This window comes from Physeter macrocephalus, chromosome 16 (genome assembly GCF_002837175.3).
Source record: "Physeter macrocephalus isolate SW-GA chromosome 16, ASM283717v5, whole genome shotgun sequence".
Taxonomy (NCBI): domain Eukaryota; kingdom Metazoa; phylum Chordata; class Mammalia; order Artiodactyla; family Physeteridae; genus Physeter; species Physeter macrocephalus.
In genome coordinates, this window is record NC_041229.1 from 78,816,556 (window position 1) to 78,834,193 (window position 17,638).

Consider the following 17,638-nt stretch of genomic DNA (forward strand, 5'->3'; position numbering starts at 1 on the left):
TGCTGGAGAGGGTGTGGAGAAAAGGGAACACTCTTGCACTGCTGGTGGGAATGTAAATTGATACAGCCACTATGGAGAACAGTATGGAGGTTCCTTAAAAAACTACAAATAGAACTACCATACGACCCAGCAATCCCACTACTGGGCATATACCCTGAGAAAATCAAAATAACTTTTTTGCCACGTATATTCTGGACCCCTTCACTTGTTCCTCAGGATTGACTGACACACCATCACCTCTCACCTGGTGATCACCCTCCCACTCCTTTACTTCTACTAAAGCTTTGCTAAGCATTCTCTCTACCCAGCATCTTTCTCAATTCGAATTTCCTTTTCAGGTTGCCATTCCTTCATTACCTCTTATTTGTTTGCCCTCTGGAGCAGACCTCTCAAGCATATCTGTCTCCCTCTTCTCTTTTCATAGGGAATGCAAGAGTTAGTAATGGAACTTTTCTTTCTCAGCAGTCAGCTTTTTTCTGAAGGAAATTAATGGGGATTTATCATGTCAGGCACTCTCTTTAAAAAGGTGCAGAAGGGCACATTGATTTTCTTGATCTTCCCCTTTGATGTGAAGTTGAAAGCCAGAGCCACTCACTGTCCTCTTACCTACAGTGATCTTAAGCGTTCCATTTCGCTCTTACTGTTGACTTTGTATTAATCTGAACTTTTTTTTTAAAATGAACACATTAAACTAACAATAAGGAAAGAACAAATTGACTTTTCTCTCTGGCCCTCTTGACACTTATTCCCACGTATGGGTTTTCCAGCATCACTTGAAGGTCTCTGGGTAGCCGCCTTCCCTCTACATCTGGCTTATGGAAAATAAATGCTAGACTGACACTGAGACATCATAATTTTGAATTTTGCTCTGTTGTTCATCTGGGTTATGACACACCACTCAGAGGCTGATAAAAATTCACCAATTTACCAAGCAAGACAGGCAATAATAAGGGACACATTTTTCTGCTACAGGGATGATAACTATGAAAAGTACCTGCTGAGCAGGGGATAAAAAACTGGGATACCAAGAATTATTTTTGCTCAGATATTAACTAGGTGTTTTATCATTAGCATTTTTTTGCACTCCAAAAACTTGTACATGAGAATTTTTATCATTTCAATAAAACAGTAAAAATAGTGGATGTATACAAACGCAATTTAAAAAATAATCTTAAGCTGCCTGCAACAGGATCTAAGTGCATAAAGTGTTTAACAATGAAAAGCACATCGGTAATTCCAATAGTTTGTATTCACCATGACCCAAATGCTGCCATCATTATGGTAGATATGGGGCACATGTGACCTCCAACAAGAGAGCAGAAAAGGAAAGAGCCTTGCTGTGGACTCAGGCTTTGGAATCCAGCTAAATTCTAAGAGATACATCATACTAGGAAATTTCCTATGGCCTGGAGAATGGCCGCCATAACCCAGAAGTATTCCTTTGCAGTTGCCCCTAACATTAATGGGTTAGCCACCATGTCTGAGTTTCTAATGACAGTCACCAAGAATTTTTCACAGACCAGAACTCTTAAATTTTAATTAATATAGATAAGGACCACTGGAATATTTGTTATAAATGCAGAGTCCCAGACCCCAACCTCAAAAATTGTTGATTGTGAAACAGAGTCCATGCCATTACCCACAAGACCTTGCACAATTGAGTCCCTGCCCATCCTTTCCATCTCAACTTGCACCAGGGTCCCCTTTTGTCTTTCGGCTCCAGCCCTTCCTTTTTGTCTGCAATGTTTCCTCCTGCCAAAAGTCCTTGTCATATACTATTCTTTGCACCTGAAACACCTTTTCCTTCTTGCTTCACTTAGTAAATTCCTAGTTCTATTTTAGATGTTAGTTAAAACTTTCCCTTCTACAGGGAAGTATTCTCTGACTTTCTAGGCTCAATCAGATACCTTAATTATAAGTTCCCTCTCACACTGTATAGCTTCCTCTTAGTAGTAATTTTATGTGTGTTTATGTAATTACTTAACTGATGTCTGACTCCTCTTTCAGGATATAAGTTCCATGTGAGTAAGAAGTTTACCTTTTCCACGTTATCAGCAGTGCCCATGACAGAGCTTAGCACACAGTAACTGTTCAGTATATGTTCAGCACATGTTTTTTACCAAGGTTTTTTTGATTATTCTCTGAAAGTGGCCTATAAATAAGACCTTGAGAAATAATGAATTAAGAAAGCACTAACCTACCTTGCTCCTCTAAGAACAACCTATAAGGAAAAAACTCAAGACCCCTTTTCAGGAAATAATTCTATTTCCCGAGCAAATTAGGAGTCACAGAAAATTAACAACACAAGTCCAAGGTGTCTGACTGATAAGCACACCACATAAATTTGGAAATCAGTCATCCATCATTCCATATCATTTGTGGGCTCAAGTTCATCAAGACTACATACCCTTTTATGCAATGTATATATATATATATATATATATATATATATATTTTTTTTTTTTTTTTTTTTTTTTTTTTTAAGAGAAGCGCTTTCTTTCTTTCTTTTTTTTTGGCTGCGTTGGGTCTTTGTTGCTGCACGTGGTCTTCCTCTGGTTGCGGCAAGTGGGGGTTGCGGTGCACGGGCTTCTCATTGCAGTGGCTTCTCTTGTTGCAGAGCACAGGCTCTAGGCACGTGGGCTTCAGTAGTTGTGGCGTGCAGGCTCAGTAGTTGTGGCACACGGGCTTAGTTGCTCCGCGGCATATGGGATGTTCCTGGACCAGGGCTCGAACCCGTGTCCCCTGCATTGGCAGGCTGATCCTTAACCACTGCGCCACCAGGGAAGTCCCCTATGCAATACATTTCATATTGGATATTTTCTCAGTCTTCTTGTTTTATTTTAAAATCAAAGAGATTGTAGTTTTTAATAGGAGGTCCCACATGCTTTGACACCTTCATGACAACATGACTTTAATGATACTGTGGGACATCTTCTGGGCTCCTCATATAAGCATCGTAGGTGTGCCAGAATGAGACAATATGTCAGCTCTCTTAAGCAGTATTTTATTCTGCCCTAAGCAATATTTAATTCCTCTATTTTTAATTAACTATTAAACAGGGTCACTTGCTCAGAAAGTATATTCTTTAACTCTCTTAGGATACATTTTAGCATTCAAGAATTTCACAGGTAGGACATTTTTATTAGGATACAGAGAATGGGCAATATCTACAGCAAAATCCTGGACTCCTCCAAGGCTGCATACATAATTTGCAGGACCCAGTACAAAAAGAAAATGTAGAACCCCTTGTTTAAAAACTAGGAGTGGGAAAATGCCATTAGTGGACCATTTTCCTTTCTTTAGGGTCTTCAGAGTTCCATGTGTTTTTATTGACTATTTAATGTTCCAAGTAAAGAAAAATTAAAATTTTAACTTACTAGCATATTTTTTTTCTTACTATTCATCTTTTATGAAAGGCCAGTTTTGAATGAATGCACCATTTAAATTTCATGTGGAATCACTGAAATTAACAGAATTCCTAAGTTTATCGCTTGACCAGGGAGGGTGCCTAAAACTGGCCAGAGCAATAAACACAAATCATACTCAGGAAGATTGGAAAGAGAAAGGAAGCATCCCCCCACTCACAGAGCTTGTCAAGAGAGTTTTCCTAGGCAAGTGACACTCATGGGGCACGTGCAGACTCACAGAAACTAGTAGTCCCATTTTACCACAAGCCTGAGCGTTATAGGTTAACCCCTCCACCAGCTGCCAGACTGATGTGCCATATCTTCAACTGAAGCAAACTTTAAGATCATCTAAATAAATCCACACATATTTTACATGATGGAAGTGAAGTTCAATGAGTTAAATAACTCATTCCTTGGATCACTGTTCATTAGTGACACAGCAGCAGTCACAACCTTCATTTTCTAAATGTCACTCCAGAGATTTTTCTCTAACAAAACATGTTTTCCAAATAATAACATCTCCAAATATTCTCCAACATCATAAATGGAAATATCCAGTTGTTTCCATTTTTTTTTTGCAGGAAGGCAACTAAACTTTACTGAAGAACTGCTATGTACATATTGTTTTTGTTTAAATTAAACTTTTTAGGACATAATTGTAAATGCATATGCAGTTACAAGAATAATATAGAAAGATCTCATATACTTTTGAACCATCTTACCCGAAGGTAACATCTTGAAAAACTACAGTGCAATATCATAGCCAGGACATCAGGTTTGATACACTCAAGACTGAGAATCCTTCCATCACCACAAGATCCTCCCTACTGCCTTCACATAGGCACATCCACTACCCTCTCCTACCACGTTCCCGACCCCTGGCAATCACTAACATGTTCTCCATTACTATCATTTTTGTCAGTTCAAAGTTGTTATATATATAGAATCATACAGTATGTAAACTTTTGGAGTTGGATTTTTAAACTCAGCATAATTCCCTGGAGTTTCATCCAGGTTTTTGCAGGTTTATTATTTATTGCTGAGTAGTATTTCATAGCTTGGATGTACTACAGTTTGTTTAATCATTTGCCCATTGAAGGGCATATGTGCTGTTTCCAGTTTGATACTATTACAAATAAATTTGCTATGAGAATTTGTTTTTGTGTAAACATAACTAAGTTTTTGTATTTCATGTGTATTATACAGTCTCCATAGTATAGATAGCTTATAGTATACAGTATGGTGGATATCACATATATATACACTAATATACATATTATGTATAATATATATTGTAACACATGGTGTCTACATATTATGTAACTTTTATATTGTATTAATTTTCTGTTTACCACAATATTAGTGACTTAAACAACACAAATTTACTATCCTATATTTCTAGAGATCAGAGGTCCTAAAATGAAGGTGTCAGCAGGATGGCTCCTTCTGGAAGCTCTAGGGAGAATCTGTTTCCTTTCCTATCCATCTTTGAAAGGCCATTCTCACTTGTCACCTTTCCCTTTCTTCCATCATCACTTCACCTTCTCTCTTACATTGCCTTTATTGCTTCCTTCTTATAAGGACTCTTGTGATTATATTGGGTCCATCTAGATAACCCAGGCTAATTCCCCCACCTCAATATCCTTAGCTAGATTATATCTGCAAAGTCCCTTTTGCCATGGAAGGTAACATATACACAAACTCTGTGGTTTAGGGGATGTACATCTTTGTGGGGACACTATTCTGTGTACCATATGTAGGGTAACATACTATATAGCATATATTACATGCAATATATTTATATCAATGTATAGATAGACTGCACATACATAATACAAAAAACATTCATACACAGACTTACAGGATAGTGTCTGTCTTCTTCACTGCTTTATTGCCAGATCTATTGAGAATAGTGCTTCACACTGAACCTCACTCAATAAAATATTTGATAAAAAAATAAGATCCTGTATCTTCTTCAACTTTTGGAGAATATTTACTAACAAACTTCCCTTACTTAAAGAAAAAGATAACAAGGATTTTGTAATACGTATACTAAAGCTTGTTTGGAGGCAAACAATAATTATGATTGTTGTAACATCAAACATCATTAAATCTACTGCAAAAATCTTCCAGCTAAATGTAGGGATTTGAAAATGTCTTGATTTTGCTTAAAGCTTTGTTTCTGCTTTAAGAATAAAGAGAAGTAAGATGGAGGAATACTGCCCTAGATCTAATTGCAATCAATGAGGAATAATGGCTGGTAAGATAGACAGCTGAGACCCTTGACAGTGGCCCTTGAATTCATTGAGGGTGGTCATTATTGAAGATAAGACAACACGGTTGGATCAGACATATCTCTTGGGTCCTAAGTTCCTAAAAGACAACACAGATCACAAAGAATGGGAAAGGATGAAAGGGATGTTCTGACATTACTATTAAGAGCTAATACTCTACTGTGAGGTGATGGATGTGTTAATTAACTCAGTAGTGGGAATCCTTTTACAACACAGATGTACATCAAGTCATCACTTTCTGCACTTTAAATATATCACAATTCTATCTGTCAATTATACTCAGTAAAGTTGCTAAACAAACAAACACACTTGAATCAACTGGGTGTCACTGAAAGAAAGGAAATAGGGATTGAGCAACCTACCAATGGACATGCAAACTATTAACCTCCAAATGTATATTCTACTTTTACTACTAATATTAACTCATAAACATTTTATCCTGTCATTAGAATCTTTACATACACAATGACTTACATATAATTCCATCATTTCCTGTATTTGCCTTGCCGTAAAAAAGGTTTGGAAATATTGATCTCTCCTACATCCTACCTATAGTTCGCATCATCTTCTTAACCATTCACCTTTATTGTACCTTCAAGTAACCTCAAAATGTGAGCTCTCTTCTTACTAGACTGTCTTTTGCAAACTTATATGTTTGATGCAAGCAACGCAAGGAAGAAACTACAGGGAAATTAGAAGATTTTTTTTAACTTTATTTTTTTAAGAAAGCCAGTTACAGGTTCATGGGAGCAAACAGCTAGTAACCAACTAAACAAGGGCAAGTCTATAACACAAATCCTGTTTAAAAGGACTAGCAAGGTCTGGGGTCATGAAAGGTACAAGAACAGTTTCACTATGAAACTAGTGACTGTTTATGTTTATAGAATAGCAGAGTCATCTCAAGAAAATAGGGTCACAATTCCAAACAAGCTACTGCTCTGACCTCGTTAGTCTGCTTACAAATGCCTTATTATTCATTTCATCTATGTTAGCTTTTTACAAGTTCTCAGAGAAACTTTATAAAGCAGATATCATTGTTCCAACTTTACAGAAGGGGAAACATAAACTGATAGTTTATTTGACTGGATCCTCACCATTTGGTTTTTTAGCTCAGAAAGCATCTGCTTAAAAATGTCTTTCTTCATCACCTTATCCATCACTACCAACCCTTTCTTTAATCAGCATCATATAACTCTCTTATTTTTCTGTTACAAGTCTCATTTTATATTACATTTAAATTTATTTATTTATTTTTTGGTCTGTCTCTACCACACAAATATGTAAACTGTTTGAGGGTACAGTATGCATTTGTCTTGGTTTCTTCTGTTTTCCCAGAGCCAAGAATGATAACTGGCCCATAATCAGCACTCAGCATTTATTTTGGAGAGATCAAACACCAAGGTTTTGTGGACTGCAGAGATGTGACTACATGTAATAGGAAAATTCAGAAACGTACATAAGTTTAGAATCAGGCATTTAAATTTAGCCTGGTATTTCTTTTATGGAAAATATGATACATTTAGGGAAAACTGTGTAATTTTTTAAGTGATAGAATTTGAGGAATAAAAAGTTTGATAACTGTGATTTTTCTGTACTTATGTGACAATTTTGTCTAGTTGCAGAGTGAAATGCAGTAAAAATCATGTGCTGTCAATGAAATTAGCAAGTATATCAAAGTTCCTTGATCTTTTTATTTATAACATTTCAAAAATGCCGCTCGTCACACACTGCAAAATATCTTCATGTAATATGAACACATCTTCCAGGTCATTTTTGCAAATGTGGATAATAAAATTCATTGTTTTCCTTTTTGCTACTAGCATGATATACTCTCATGCTATTGGTGCTTTAAAAAATGTTGGACATGGGCCAGGTTGTAATCAAGTAAAAATATTTAGACTAGGCCAGATAATTCAGATAATTTAGATTAGGCTAGATAATTTCTCAAGAACTTTAAGTGGCTGCAACTTAGTTCTCTTAAACAGCATTGGCTCCATTCCCGTCAACAGACTGGCATAATAGAGATACCTGTCAATGGGAAATTTTTCAAAAAATCCTTTCAGACATTGACAAGATGAATGACCTGTCTTGCAGGTGGACTGTGTTCAGGTTCTTTGTGTCTAGTAAACAGACACCACAAGTGGTTTCCTGTCAGGCAGGTGCCAATGAAAAGTTTTCTTTTGCCTTTTTGAGAATAGGTAATTCACTTCATTAACCAAGCAGAAAAAAATATCAGGCCCATTTTGTTTCTACACCACAGGTAACAAGTGATTTTTTTAGTAACAGACATAGTTCTAGGGTCCCCACATATCACATATCCCTTTAGATTTAATAACTAGTATACCTAACAGCCACAGACATTAAGATTTGAAAATATTTGTTTTAAAAGGATAAGTTTGATCACTTTGTAGGAAGTAACACATAAGCCTTAAAAACAAATTTCTTCCAAAAAGTGATAGGAGTTATAGGAGAGCATATTAAAAATGGAAAAAAAAATTTGTTTCAGTCCTCAAATCTTTACTGAGTACCAGCCAGATGCTATGTCCTATGTTAGACAATGTCTATCAGGTCTTTCTGTGAGTTATTTCTACTTTCCCTTCAGGCCTCAGCTGAGGAATCTTGTCCACAGAGAAGCCTTCCAAGAGTGGACCTTGTATTGTTTCATCCCCTTGTCATATATTCCTATATCCACCTTTATGAATCAATTATGAATATTATCATTGTTAATTTACGATGTGTGCCTCTCCCAACTCTCTGTAAGGTTCCAGAGATTAGAAACTGTCTGTTTTGTTTATCAACCCATCTCCAGTACCTATTACTGATTTCCATAAAACAGTTGCTCAATTGTTTCAGTACATGTATCTTGCATAAATGCAAATAATGAAAAATAAAATAATAATACGTAAAATGTAGATCTGCTAAAAGATACAGTAGGGGCCTATGACTTATATAAACCCTGGTACCTGTAAAAGTCCGGAAAATTTTCATAGGGAGAAGACAATATAATTTACTTTGCAAAGAAGGTAATCAGGGCCAAGCAGATATAAGGGCAGTCGAAAGGAAAAAAGGGTGTAAGCCCAGAATGTATGGAAATCTACAAACTAGAGCATAGACTGTGAGGTACAGAAGTGCCAGGAAATGAATCCAGGGAAGCAACGCTTTCTAGTGGTCAAGCAGCAGTGACAGTGGCAGCTGCCACATCACTCCCACATTTCCATATACTGTGCCAGTAAAGAAGCAGTGGACCAAATGGATTTCAAGTTTAATATTTACTCTGCAGCAGGCAGCATGAGCTTCGTGTTTCTTTTCCCCTGTCCCCAAGTCCCATGGGGAAGATAGGAAGCAGGCCCAGGTGAACAATGCACAGTGGATCTATAATACAACTGAGGAATCCAAGCTTTGTAACCCCACACCCCCATTTTTATAAAGAGAAACCTGAACAACCTTTGCCTGGCAGGGAGGCATTATCTTTATTATCCTAGTTCAGAAGTATATCTGCCTTCTGACCAAGAAGAAGAAACTACCTCTAGTTTCCACAGCTGTCTGCTATGCAAACCTCCTTGTGAACAAACTCCGTCATAAGGTAATGTAGAAATGTCTTGGAGAGAACTGCTTCTCAACAGTGGTGAGAATACATTTTTGAAGAGGTTTCTTTATTCATTAAGACATTTTAATTTATATTTTTCTGTTGATGGGGAGATAATGACTAACCGTGAGTGAAAAGTGGTACCATATTTCTAGATGAGAGAGTTAAAAAAATGTTCTTATCAAGGATGATAGGTGAGTTAGTAGTTGCCTCATATCTCAAATACCCAAACACTAAATGCCTAGAATATCCAACCAATTTAGTCACTGGACCTATCTTTTGAGATATATGCATAGAAACTCTTAGTGGAATGTAAATTTATAGGGATGACTAGGGTTTAAAACTTTTCTGGGTTTCTTTAGAATTTTGTCTGTGTCAATTCACAACTTTGAATTACTCTTCACATTTTATAGCACATAAAACCTTTACGGCATATAATGTGCTTCTTTTGTTAATCTGATTCATATCACCTTCCCAAAAGCCAGATTTTCTTTCATCTTCCAAATTTCAATAAGAGATTTTTTTTTCTCCTTGCAATGACTTATTTCAGAACAGTAACTTTTTATGAACAACTATGTCTATTACAAAGTTAAGTTTCAGAGTTGCTTTACACTTAGATCTTCTTCTAGTAAAAATGTTCCCACAGTGAAGATTTTTTTCTTTGAAACGTTAATAAAGCTGAGGAGATGATGTTAGGTGTAAAAAATGAGAGCTATATTCTTTGCTTTCTAGACAGGTATTAAATTAAAATTAATCATAAATTTAATTCACCAGAGATGGTGGATGTTTGAAGGAAAACGAGAAAGAAAATGGGTCTAATTCACTCATTTGACATTTATTTAGTGTTTTATATAGTCTAGGCCTTCTCATGTTTTCGTGGAATCACAAGAAAAGAATAATTCTTTGTGTATACCCTCAAGGAGCTTTCAGCACGGTGAGATAAACGAAAGGAAGAAACCCTTTTTAAAAAGCATGGAAACCTTGAATACATTAATACACACAGTAGCATAATAAGTTTCTCCCATGGAGTTTTTGTTTGTTTGTTTGTTGTTGTTGGTAGGCGGGCCTCTCACTGTTGTGGCCTCTCCCGTTGCGGAGCACAGGCTCCGGACGCGCAGGCTCAGTGGCCATGGCTCACAGGCCCAGCCGCTCCGCGGCATGTGGGATCTTCCCGGACCAGGGCACGAACCCGCGTGCCCTGCATCGGCAGGCGGACTCTCAACCACTGCGCCACCAGGGAAGCCCTCCCCATGGAGTTTTATATAAAGTTGCTTAGCAGAGAACCAGAATGAGATATTGGTTTTGAGGTATGAGTAGAGATTAATAAAGTAGAGTCTGAAAGAAATGATAGAAAGAATGGTATGTCACATTAAAGGAACTATGTGAAAATGTGTGTCATTTTAAGGAAAGCCTAGAATGTGTGTGAGGGGCAGGGCTGGGATTACAAGCTGAAGGAGTCACAGGAAAGGGACAGGATATGAGACTACAAAGTTAGGTTGGAGCAGGCCACCAATGTCCTTGGATGCCTTGCTGCACAAGCGCTTTGATTTTATTTCTTTAGACGTGATATAAATCAATAAGAAGCTTTTGATCCCTGTTCTAAAAAGGGTAATTCAAAAATATTGTGGGAGTGTTTGGGGAAGAGACAAACCTGGATGCAAGTTAGGACTTCAGTTGAAATTGGAACATTAGAAGTGAGAACCGTGAAAAAATAAGGAATTGGAATATATTTCCAAAATTGATAATATTTGGTAACTGGCTGTTTGGGGTATGGGTATGAATAGAGAAGTAAGAAAGATCATGAGATCTGGAGTTCAAACTAGAAATAAATTAGTATTTTGGGGAGACTGAAAATGAATTCGAAAGTAAGATAACATGGAAAAGAACTTAAGAGTTCATCCAAGTTGTCGTCCAGATGCCTTAATGCATTCTATGAAGCAGAAAACTTTATTTAATGTGACTGTGTATTAGTAACTTCACTGGAAGGTCTGAACCTAGAAAACAGATATGAACAATCTGATTCATGTCCCTCTTTGCACTTAATCAATGAAATTGCAGATCAACAAAATGGAGTGTAAATAACTTGGCAGTTTTTCTAATAGTGTTGTGAGACTAATTATCAATAAAATCAATGTATTATATACCAGAGATATCCTATTGAAACTTTGCAAACTCAAAACAAACAAATCATGTGTTTATATTTTTCCCTTGTGAAGGAGGAAATGATTGCTTGGTCAATGTAATTGATATATCATTATGTGTAGTACAGTAATAACAACTGTACACCTTTCTCAGTGCTGGAGCACTGCCTAGAAAATAGTGTGTCTTTAATAAGTATTTGCATGAAAGAAAAACTCAGTTCTCCAGATGTTATCTGCAGACTCTAGTATGTCAGTAGAATTTAAAATTTTACACACAACCTTTAATAATTCAAGTTATTCTTGTGTTAACTATTTTAACATCTGATATTAAGCTTATAATTGCATAAAAGTCTTTAAAGGTGCTCAGTAACTTTTTGTTTGAGGGCATATTTCCCAAGAGCTGAACTCAGGCCCAGCCCAGGAGAATTCAAGGATCACAGCGGTTTAGAGTGTCAGTGAAGAGATGGGTGCCCCTCTGTGAGTCTGGCACTGTCTAATCTGGGTTATAAACTAGCAAAGCTCAAAGAATACATGCCTTCCCTGCTCAGACTCAGATCTACTCATAGAATGTGCCTCTACCTTAAACATGAAAACTCCTAGTAATTCCTCACCCCTACAGGGCTGGGTTTGTTCAAAACCGGTATGACAATTTGGCATTTGGAGAGTGTGAATTAGGATAAGGGAAAGTCAATAACCTTGAGTTATGAGGTCATGATTTACAGAATACCAAGAAGAGGTCTTGGCTCCAGAGGAACTGTATTTATTTGAATCCTGGTTCTGCCAGTTACTTATTGTAAGTATCTAGTATTCAACAGACTTGTCTGATCATTCCAAAATAATAGCTGGTGTTAATTATATGCCAATTATCATCCTTGGCTCAAGGAATACAGAAGAAAACAAGACAAATGCATTCTGTACCCTCAGAGAGTTTACATTCTTATGGTAGAGATAACCAAAAAAAAAGTTAAATGAAATATAAAATTAATATTGTAGTAAAGAAATTAAAATAATATTACATGATGGGGCAATACAGGAAAGGGAACATATTGAAAGAAAGGCCAATTCAAGTCTCTACTGAAAACCTCTATGGGGTTTACTAGGAGTAGGGCATTCAAGGGAAATACCAGGGTACTGTACATCATAGACCATCAGAGTGGGGAGGCATCTGCTAGTCCAGGGCTGCTCTAATAATCACTTACTGAAGACCAAATATAAAATAATCGGGATGGAGTAAACTGATGAGATACCAAGTTTAATTTTTATTGCATGCTTTCTTTCTTCAGTTGTGCACATATATGTGTAACATTCCTGACTTGCTCACAGAACACACCCTGGTTTTAGACAGGACCCACTTCTTCACACTAAAAATTATATTTCATCATTATTACACAGATATAGGGCAATAAGGCAGATACACCAGTAAAAATTCAACACCACTCCAGAATACAGAACTCAACATGCCCACCATCCTGTTTGCAGGACACAGATATCCTTCTCCTATGTAGCACACAAGGAACACATCTATTACAACACTTAGGTATTCAAAATTTACATACAATTTCTCTCTATATATCCTGTGATACTGTTTGATATTCAATCTGGGACAGAAACTGAAGTATTACTCCCCCCCTTTATATTTTGCTAATATATTTTGATAGTGCACATTGAGATTAATTATATAAGATATATATTGGTGGTTATGAAGAGTGGCGGTTAAAGCACCTGGAGACTGAAAATAAGCCCATATTTCCTTGACTTAAGAGGGTTTTTTAAAGCTGATCAAAACTGATCAAAAAAAAAAAAAGGCAAGTATCTCCTTGAAGCCATTAAAGAAGAGGTTCTTTACACACACCACATATGCAAGTGCCACTTTCTGGGAAGTGTATATTGTTGAGACAAACGATAATAAAATGATTTGTCAAATTTATGCACCAAGGACAAATAACAAAATACTAAGAAATCCAATTTAATTTTCTTTAAAATGCCTAAAGCTGAATTCCTGATTAAACTGGTTATTATCTGTGATGATTTTAAAAATTTCTCTCAATATGGACAAAACACAGTAGAGAAAATACTTCCAGCCAAAATAAGTGACATTGGTTGTGAGAACTAAAAACTGATGTTTTTTTCATATTCCTTTTATTTAAATTCATGGCACTGAATTTGTGATAAAATTATAAAAATAATAGAGATTCACTAATGTCACCATTTTAACAAGGACATTTGGTTTTAATATAATGGATATATGAACACATTTCCATTCTAAATTATGCAAGTACAGTTGACCCTTGAACTCAGGGGTTAGGGGCATGAATCCCCTGCACAGTCGAAAATCCAAGGATAACTTTTGACTCCCCCAAAACTTAACTAGTAATAGCCTACTGTTGACTGGAAGCCACATAACATAAACAGTCAATTAACACATATTTTGTATGTTATATGCTTTATATATGAATTCTTACCGCAAAGTAAGCTAGAGAAAATAAAATGTTGTTAAAGAAATCATAAGAAAGACAAAATACATTTATAGTACTATAGTGTATTTATCTATACCGTAAGTTTACTTTGCCTGTTTACAAGATGAATTGTCTGTCAGTACCTACATCAATATTGTCTTATATGATACAAAACACTGTAGATGTTATACATATTACTAACACTAGACATAAAAAAGGGAAAAGATAATGTGAAAAAAATCATATTTATTTACAGATATAATGATTCATGCATTGATAATGAACAAGTAGCAATATGATTGCTTTATCATAGCCTAATGCCAACTGCCAAATGACTACATGACAAAGATATAAGTTGAAGATTCTTTGTAGTTTAGAGAGTTTACACAGTTTATACTGGAGATTTCATTATCTATTACAAAATGGTCTTAAAATGAAATCAGAATTGAAGAGGTTTTTTTTTTTTTTTTTCCCCAAGATAACTAGTTTATTCTTATCCCTTTGGGACCTTTCTTTCTCACCCGTGGGGCTCAGTAAACAAGAATATCAAGGAAACATTCAATATCAATGGAATAACCAAACATATGGACAGAAATGTTCACAGTGAAATTTCATTTCTATATTACCCTGTACTGCATTAAAATATTAAAAATGGATTTCACTGTATCAAATCAACATGCTGTACACCTTAAACTTATACAATGTTATATGTCAATTACATCTCAATAAAGCTGGAAAAAAAGAAAAGCGTTTCTGATTTAAAAAAATACTGCAGGAGGTGATTGTGGCACTTTGCAGGGTCTTGGCTTTTTTCTGGGGGACAGGGTTACTGAGTTTATGGAGTAATCATGGGCAAGATTATGGAGTAATCATGGAGTAATTAGTGTCTGCTCATGTTTGCCTAATAAATGCAACAACCACAGGAACCGCAATTCTTAAGAACTTGGTACTCTCAGTACTGATTCATTTACAATTATTGATGGATATCAGATAAGCAGAGATGTAGAAAACATTTTTTCTTACAAAGAAGCAATATAAGCAAGAACCAAGATCAAGTTGTCATGGAATTCTTATAACAATTAAATGACAATGGGTCTGAAAGTTTGTGGAAGTGAATTTAGAAAATCTTCTTAACAATGACTTTTCTTTTTCCTGTAGCTTTACTACTATGGTTGCAGCTAGGCTCCCCGAAAGTACATTACTACCTTTGGCTGATGTCCTCTGGAGTTCTTAAATGGCTCTTTTAATCTGTAGAGGATATACGGCTAGTTGGCTATAGGAGGATCATTCTAAAAGAACATCCAGATAATGGAATTTTACCCAGATGGTTTCATTTCTATATTACCCTGTACTGCATTAAAATATTAAAAATGGATTTCACTGTATCAAATCAACATGCTGTACACCTTAAACTTATACAATGTTATATGTCAATTACATCTTAATAAAGCTGGAAAAAAAGAAAAGCGTTTCTGATTTAAAAAAATACTGCAGGGGGCTTCCCTGGTGGCGCAGTGGTTGCGCGTCCGCCAGTAGCAATATGATTGCTTTATCATAGCCTAATGCCAACTGCCAAATGACTACATGACAAAGATATAAGTTGAAGATTCTTTGTAGTTTAGAGAGTTTACACAGTTTATACTGGAGATTTCATTATCTATTACAAAATGGTCTTAAAATGAAATCAGAATTGAAGAGGTTTTTTTTTTTTTTTTTCCCCAAGATAACTAGTTTATTCTTATCCCTTTGGGACCTTTCTTTCTCACCCGTGGGGCTCAGTAAACAAGAATATCAAGGAAACATTCAATATCAATGGAATAACCAAACATATGGACAGAAATGTTCACAGTGAAATTTCATTTCTATATTACCCTGTACTGCATTAAAATATTAAAAATGGATTTCACTGTATCAAATCAACATGCTGTACACCTTAAACTTATACAATGTTATATGTCAATTACATCTCAATAAAGCTGGAAAAAAAGAAAAGCGTTTCTGATTTAAAAAAATACTGCAGGAGGTGATTGTGGCACTTTGCAGGGTCTTGGCTTTTTTCTGGGGGACAGGGTTACTGAGTTTATGGAGTAATCATGGGCAAGATTATGGAGTAATCATGGAGTAATTAGTGTCTGCTCATGTTTGCCTAATAAATGCAACAACCACAGGAACCGCAATTCTTAAGAACTTGGTACTCTCAGTACTGATTCATTTACAATTATTGATGGATATCAGATAAGCAGAGATGTAGAAAACATTTTTTCTTACAAAGAAGCAATATAAGCAAGAACCAAGATCAAGTTGTCATGGAATTCTTATAACAATTAAATGACAATGGGTCTGAAAGTTTGTGGAAGTGAATTTAGAAAATCTTCTTAACAATGACTTTTCTTTTTCCTGTAGCTTTACTACTATGGTTGCAGCTAGGCTCCCCGAAAGTACATTACTACCTTTGGCTGATGTCCTCTGGAGTTCTTAAATGGCTCTTTTAATCTGTAGAGGATATACGGCTAGTTGGCTATAGGAGGATCATTCTAAAAGAACATCCAGATAATGGAATTTTACCCAGATGGTGCACTGGAAGATCTACAACTGGATAAACCATTTCCTGAGCTGAGAGAACATTTTCAGTCTTATGATTTGGATCATATGGGGGGAAAAAGTCCATAGCCACACTCCATAGATTATAATCATCGCTAAATATTTAGCACAGTGGAACAGTGAAACAAATGGATGAACACCTAAAATGTATAAAGAAAAAGAGGACTTTAGATATGTGATTAGATAAGGGGTTCTAAAGAATGAAATTGGGGCTCCAGAAGCAAATTTTGAAGAAGCTATTAAAAATATAAACACAGCAATAAATATAACTCAGACTCCAATCAATATTGAAGATATATTTAATGATGATTGCTGCTTGAATATCAGCAAATAGACACCATCCTTTTGGATTTCAGCTTATGCCTTAAATGACTGTGTGGCCAAGGAGGACCAAAGATGCCTGTTTGAGGCATAACTTCCTATGTGATTGCAGATTTTGGTGTGTATATATAAAACTGCAAAATGTTTACACTGTTAAAGTGAAGAAAGATGCTTCTTCTGTGAATGATTATGTTGACAAAGTACTGCAGTCCATAGGCCAAGCAATGGAAGCTGTTTCCGAGAAAGAATTAAAATTTTTCTACAGTAATTCTTCATTTCTTGGAGTTGGTAGATGTTGATCTTTAACTAAAAAATGTGGTTTGGACACAATTAATAAAGATGGAATCATTTCCAGTATGAACATTCCAGATAACGAGATAGTACTGTACTTAATGTCATGGGCTGTTGACGGATTTCATAAAGGACATAGTAGACATCCAGGGGTATCTATTAGGTTGAAGAAAACATAGGAAAGTCTTGTCTCACTGGTTACCTTTAGGAATATAGGTTATCTGTAATGGTGAAAGATGATTATGTCCACAAATTGTGCTGTTATGGAACTGCTGAGCCACACGTGATTACTGCTGCCCAACAGGTTACAACAGTTACCACCGAACATTGCCATTTTTAATAACCTACTTATATCTGCATGTCATAAACTTCAGGAACTGCCTCATTATGAAATAAGCACCCAGTGCACTGTGTTAATAACCAAAATTATAATTGTCTTCAGATTGTGCTCAAGTCTATAAAATTCAAAGGGAAAACTCCTAAATTGTTGTTTTCTTAATAATCCTTTTTCTCACTTGTAAAAAGAAAAAAATGTATTTCA

The 17,638-nt window shown here is 35.9% G+C and overlaps 1 pseudogene; it reads left to right on the forward strand.

The window, feature by feature from the left end:
- The first annotated feature begins 11,354 nt into the window (after positions 1-11,354).
- LOC102973868 (NEDD8-activating enzyme E1 regulatory subunit-like) lies at positions 11,355-17,437 on the forward strand (annotated as a pseudogene).
- The last annotated feature ends 201 nt before the right edge of the window (positions 17,438-17,638 follow it).